This window comes from Corvus moneduloides, chromosome 3, assembly GCF_009650955.1.
Source record: "Corvus moneduloides isolate bCorMon1 chromosome 3, bCorMon1.pri, whole genome shotgun sequence".
NCBI lineage: Eukaryota > Metazoa > Chordata > Aves > Passeriformes > Corvidae > Corvus > Corvus moneduloides.
The window spans coordinates 60,000,736-60,007,987 of NC_045478.1; positions in this window are offsets into that span (position 1 = coordinate 60,000,736).

The following is a 7,252-nucleotide window of genomic DNA, read 5'->3' on the forward strand; positions in this document are numbered from 1 at the left end:
TTATTATTGCTATAAAGAAGCCTACAGAGATCAGGCTCTGCAAAAACTCGTTTTGGGATTTTTAAAAAGCTACAGCTAAAAAAGAAATTAAATATTTGTAGACTCTCTGCTTACTCCTTGATAATCTTCATCAATGATTTATGGCTTCCATTCTGATCCATTCATCAATTTCTTTTGCTCAGCATGATATTGTTTGAATAGCTCTTCTATAACTGTCTTTCTTGAAAGCATCTTTTCTTCAATTCCTTTCAAGTCCTGAGTATTTTTCCCCTCTCCAAGCTCCTGCTCTCCTTCCATTCAGTCTGCCCTTAGTTCTGTATCCCCATCACAGCCATAAGAACAGGCTACCTTTTTTAAGTGTGTGGCCCTTTAGAAGTGTGTGGAGTTTCTCACACTGCCACAGACCCCTGTGGCCCTTTAGAAGTGTGTGGAGTTTCTCACACTGCCACAGACCCCTGTACTCTCACCCAGGGGAGCTGAAAACGGTGGTGGGTCTCTTCCACTTTTTTCTGTGTGGTCATCTGAACAGGCTGTTACAGGGGACCATGCTTCAGCCTACAGGCACTTCTGCAGCCTGCTCTTAGCATTTGCCTCACTAATCAACCAGTGAGACAAGGTCAGAGGAAAACCTGAAATGTGAACTCAAAACCAGCTCTCCTTGCTCAAGTACAGTACTCAGTGTGTCTCTCCCTAGTTCTTCTGTTGTACTGTAGCCCCAAAGGCCTTTCTTGAGCTTCATGCTCAGTAAATTTGGATGCTTTCAGAACCTGTTGAGCACAACTTTTCCCAGAGCACACAAAAGGCTAGCTGCCATCTGGCACTTGCTTTCTATCCCCCATGTACTGTTGGCTTTGAAAGTTCTGCCAGTAGTGCTGTTCTTTAAAAAAACATTGGCACCAATTCTCTGTAATAACCGGCCAGACCCAAAAATTGTTCCTGTTTCTTTTGGTTCCTGTGAGACATTCTGCAGGTCCTGTTGGGGCTGTCTAATGGAAATTTCTGATATCTGATACTGTGTTTTGGTAGCAGATGCTGAACTGTGCCTGCTGGGCATCTGCCCCCCTAGGTGATGCTGTTGCCTGGAGAGGCTTTGCACAGTGTGCCTGTAAGGCACAGATCACAGCAGGACAGACGTGCAGCGTGCTGCCCATGGAACCCAACAACCCTGTGCGTTTGTCACTGAAATGCTGCTGCTGTTTCATGTAAACCAAAGGCTATTGTTCTTGATTTTAAAGTTTAAAAATGGCTACTCTCCTCAGAAACTTTTGTCTCTGTACCTCTCAATACTCTGGTTAGATTTGGGGTGCCCATCAGTATAACAATTTTTCATGTTATTATGCATCACATTTGGAAATCAGGTTTCTTCCAGAGAAATCCATGTGACTGATTACAGTCCATCCTTGTGCTACAAGATGTTCTCAGAAGCTAGAGACTGTCAGACCTTCACTTTGCAATATTCTGTGAATCTTCTTTGACTTCATTCCACAGTGTTTTGAGTCTTTTCTATGTGTCATTTTGTGACTTGGGATATTTTTTTAGCTTTTGTGCGAATACAGTCTGAAAATCTTGCATTATTTTCTCCAGCTTAGAAAACAGCTGCAGTTTTATCTGTTCTTTTGCAGCATGGGAATTCTTGATTTACTATGTCATCTGTCCTAGTTCTGGCACCTAGTGATACTTCTGGCAAGGTTTCCTGCATTTTCCAGTCTTTGGATGTGCCTAAATAATAAATCTTTTTTCATATTTACAGTTGACTACTAGGACTGTGCCATTACTGCTAGGAGTGTGTCAATACATTGACATAGAATGTAGGAGCTTGGACCCTGATTCTGATGATAACACCAGCACTTTGTCATAGGATGGGACTCTGCACACAATTGTGAATCCTTGGCACACAATTACCATCCTCCTCATTTCATCTGTCTGGGTCTGCTTCGGTGATCTGTATGTCCCTATTCTGCCACATTTTTAAATGTAGTACCACTGGATTTTTTCTTGTTTTCCTGTCTCTTAAGCCTGTAGACAACTGCAACACTCCAGAGCTTTCTGAGTGTTAGAAAAACTTTTTTTCAAGAAGGTGTCTTACACAGGATGTCAGAAGACTAATGGGTAGTTTGTAAATAGGGAAGGTGCTGCAGAGTTTGAAAAGCAAGTTTGGAAAAAGTTATTAAGGTAATTCCAGTTGCTGACAGCATCATCCATTTAAGTTTTTATCCCACTTTCATCCACCTTCCACCCCCCTGTTTGTGATGACTCTTATATTTCTGCACTTTCTATGACAAAAATAGAACATGATATGCTACAGCCTTTGGGACACACAACACATGTAAATGGCATATCTTTCAGAAATTTACTTTGAATTAAAATATAATAGGAGAAAATGATAAAGATGACATGCAAATTTTCCATTATTCCTAATGCAAAATTTTCTGATCTCAACTTTGGAGTTTACATGAGAGTCAGGGAAAAAAGAACCAAGCAACATTTCCAATGTTGTCTTCAGCAATTGCAAGCTGTGGAATATAATGACAAGGTCTTTTTGCATAGAGACATAAAAATTAGTAAAAAATAGAGGAGTTTTATACAACATCCATTAAACTGGAATGTCATAAACAGTTTGATTAACTGTTTGTAAACAAAGATGTTATAGTAGGTTCTATAAACACATTCACACATATGCACACACACACGCAATTTGTCAAAATATTAAATTAACCTGAAGGTAATATTCTCACCTTGCTGACATATTGTTGAAAACCTCACTGATTCAAGTGTCTTGAATTGATCCCATTCCACACAGCCCTGAATGGAGTATTAGCATCATTTGCTGCCTTACCCTTTTAACACTTACTTTCAATAAAATTAAACTGGTTAGAACATCCCTCCTTTATGCAAGTTCATGAGCCAAGAGCAAGCATGGAAATGAACCTATATGTAAGTGACAAGCAGAAAATGCACTTGGAAATTTCAAGATACCCTTTTTGTGGGAAATGGAGGTGGCTTGTCCCTCTTTTCTGAAACTGTCACAGAAGTAAGGAACTATAAACATTCATTTTATTTCAATGACATTTCTACACAGTTGATTTCATCACTAGCTGGAACCATCAGTTAGCAAAGCACGGCAGCACTGATCATTGTATATAACTGCCTAGGTGAGTAGAAATAGTCCAGAACAGCACCTTACAAATAGCAGACATTTGCAGGGGTCTTTGGAAGCACTTGGATAACTGTTGGGTAAAATGCAAAATCTCTCCACAGAGTCTCTCCTTGGCTTTTCTAACCATAAGTGGAATAATGGTTATGCTTCTTTTCTTCATTTTCTCTTCCACATTCTGCTGCCAATTTGCCCTTACCCTCATCCAAGGACTTACCATTAACTCTAAACATTTTGAACAGAGTGGTCAAAGGGTTAAGTTGCACCATTAGGTGTGACAGGAAGGACTGATAAGAGTTCAACAACCCTCCATCTGCATGGGCTCCAGAACAGAGCTCACGGCTGAGTCCCATGACTTGGAACAGCAGAGACAGGAACTGCTCGCCTGCTAAACACAAAAATGACCTGGCCCCTACCAGTCTTTGAGGAGCCTGAACACAAACAGATTCTCACTTTCTTACAGACTCTTCCAAGAAGAACACAGAACTAAAAAGAAAATCAGACATACAGGTTGCGTTTCAGGCCCTATTACGTGCTGCTTCTCTGTGTTGTGAAGCCGCACATGCAAATGGCAGGTAGCACTCTTTAGACAGGGTGATGACAGCAGTATAGCAGGAGAATAACAAAATCAAGAAAGGACAATTTTGGGTGTGGAACACGTGCTCCCCCTAACAGAAATGTGGAGTAGGCTACAGGAGATCACCACAGCAGTTTTGCTGAACCGCTTCCCAAAGCAGTGCTAGTGCTGAATGTTACATGCTGGGGCACTCAAGCAGGACTCAGAGCTGCACACACAGGGTCACTCTGCTGTCCACAGTCCTTTAGTGTAGCTGTGGTTTCTCTGATATTCTCTGTCTAGGAAATGAAGAATTATTTTACCCTCTTGTCTAGCAGCGACATGATGCAGCTGTCACTTATGTACAAAGACTTGTAGCACACAGTGTGCTAAGTGCTGGCTGTCAGATTCTCTATGGCTTTAATGCTCTCCACACCTCTGTTAAAGGCAATTGCACAGTCTCTGTATTTCCAGACACTTTTTCAGCAATGTAGAAACCTCAGTAATTAATTCTTTAGCTCATTCTGCTGTAAAGATGACACAGATCCATTAGCATCTGTGGCCACAAGTCGCAGAGATGAATTTATCTACCAGATCTTCTGCCCTCTGTGTTCTTTCAAGTGCAGAGCAGGGACAGAATTTATTTTTAACTTGGCTACCTTTCCCTCTCCCAAACTCCTCCCTACCTTACATTCAGCAGCTCCTGATGTTAGAAGCCATCCACATTGTCCATCTGGGGTTGCTGCTCTCGCTCTGGGAATCAGGGCTATGTAACTTACTTTTTCTGGTTGTGTTTGAAAAGAAAGTAAAAATGCCTTCCTTGTTTCCCAGCTGTGCATGGCTCTATGTCATGGCATTATTCTTTGGAGCAACTACACAAACTCCTTTTCTTCATGCTTGCCCCAGTCTTGTGGATGTGCAATGCCTTAGAGATGCCTTTTGAAATTTTCCCTTCCTTTGAGGATATTCAAAGAGAACTAAAACTTTCCTTTGGTTCTTTTCTCTTAGCAAGTAAGTGATATCTAAGTGTCTGTTTTCTGACAATTTCTTGTTCTGAAATTTAGAGAATTTATGTTTAAGTGAATTTATGTGCTCTGTGCTCTGACATTGTTTGCAATTTCTTTTGGGGGGGGGGCAGTATTTTTCTGAACTTACAGTAAACCCAATTTCAAGGGTCAACTTCTATTTAAAAAGCCTCCTACTGTTGTTTATATTTTAACCACTGTGCTAACAAATGTACCCTGACTCTGAAATAAGATCTGATAAACTTCCACCTATGGGTTGGCCTCACAGTGATCAAATAAATGAGAACAAACACCACAAGACCAGAACTGGGGAAAGATTTAGATACAGTGTGTATCTGTGAGGGAAAAGAGGAAGGAAGGAAAGGCACAAAAGGATAAACCAACAGTTTACAAGAGATCCTTTCAAACAGAATGCCTTCACGGGTCACATCCTTGTCATAAGACAACAGTGAGGAGTGCCAGTGTGGCAGATGAAAGACACCTCTGTTTTGTCTTTTTCTTGTGGAAAAACTTACAGAATGACTGGTTTTGTACCAGGAGCAATTGCTGATAATATTGTCAAGTCCAGTTTTCCAGGATCAGATCCATTTAGGCAGAGATAATAAGATTTCTTCAAATCTGCCTTGCCATCTTTGAATGAAATGGCAATATGAGTGTTCTTTCCTTTCTTCAGAGCATCCACACCAATGTAGGTGCATTTAAATCAGATTTGAGGCAATGAGATTGAGAGAAGAACCAGAGCCAAGCCTAAAAGTGGCAACAACTATCGACTATGAGGAAGGAGTATAGATTCTGAAGGAGTATATGTAGACTTTTAACATGAGGAAAGCTTGCAGAAGAGTTTGCTTGTGTGATGCATGCAAATTTTCCCAAACTATCCTGGACATGTGTTAACAAACCTTTGGCTACCACGATTAGCTTCTTTGGTTTTGAGAACCAGTAGGAAGAGCTAATCTGATTAAAATCTCTGACATGTAGTGTTTATTGATGGGTTTTACAAACTCAGTTAAGACTCACAGCCTTTCAAACCTCTCCATGCAGCAGAAAAAGCTGCACTCACCCACTTCTGCAGCTTTTTTTCTTAGATTTTTACCACGAGATGTGCACCATAACACAGTAACCCAATGACTACCTCAGTGGAAATGGGGGATACAGAAAAATGGGGCATACAGAAAAATGGGGAAGGTGCCAAAGATGCTGGGGAGGGCAGGGCTGAGCAGAAAAGAGGTTTTGCATTGGAGTAAGGAAAAAAACCCACTATCAGATAATATCTGATGGGAAGGAGGCACAGGGATTGGTGAGCAGGTGCTGTTTGTGGCCAGGGAGTCAGGGGGTATAGAGCAGGAGAGAGGGAAACCAGGATCTGGAGCAAGAATTGCAAATGGATTTAAGATTGATTAAAATATGTGAGGCTAAACCAGGATTGAATATTTCTCAAAAGCCTGCTTGCTAGTAAAGCCTACTTGGTTTTAAAGCCTACTGCTCCTTTGTTTTACCCTTCTTTCCCAATGAGTAACTGTTCCTAAAACCTGATAAGCCCGATCCCACATATTATTGCACTATATCTTGACCCACTCTCCCTGTCACCCTTCAAATGTTTCCCTGAGCTGAGTCCAGCTCCAATCAGCTCCTCTCCCTAGCCCATCTGCTTTGCTTCCCTGGACTAACATCAGTGGTATCCCAAGCCTCTACAGATATCTCATGTTTTGCTGTTGTTCACAAGTTGCATTAAAACAGATTCAAGCACAGAAAACAATCAAATAACATAGTGTTATACTACCCTACAAGAGAAAAATAGCATAGGACCAGAGGCAGGATCAGCTTTAAAATTTTCACATAATCAGTAAAATAGAAGCTAAGCTGCTGCTCATGCTAGAATGCCTCTCTCACATATTTACTCCTGCACTCCTAGCTTTATCCCAAGCCCTCAGTACAATGGAACTTCTACTTAAAGCAAGCAGGATGATGTAGAAGTGGATAGCCTCATTAGTTTTTAGAAGCAACTCATGATTCTGTAAACTCTTGGCCTTCAATTGCAGAGGACTGAATTGCATGATCCAGCAGTGTCCATTCAAGTCCGTTCTCCCCATCCAAATATTCATCCTGCTCCTGCCTCTGGTGCATCACTAGCCCATGTGATTCAGTAAGTTGTTTTGAAGCAACACCAGAGAGTTTACATGCAAGAGAAGCCATGAAATGGTGCTTCAGTGCAACTTTTCTGAGGTAAAGGCTGCTTGGGAAATGCAGAGTGAGCTGATGTTGAAATCAGGATAACACACAGCAGAGCAAAGTCTGACACCCTCACTGGATGAGTTTGTGTATGCAGTGTGAGGTTAAATGTCTGGTGAGGAAGAACACTAAATTGCTACCTATGGTTCTTAAACCTAATGTTTAAGGTTTAAAGTAGCCTCTTAAATCTAAAATTTAAATGAAATTAAAATTAAGTCCTACTCCCAAATAGAGGGGAAAAAAGGGAATCTCTAGGTCAAGGAGACAGCAGAAAAGGAATTCTTTAAT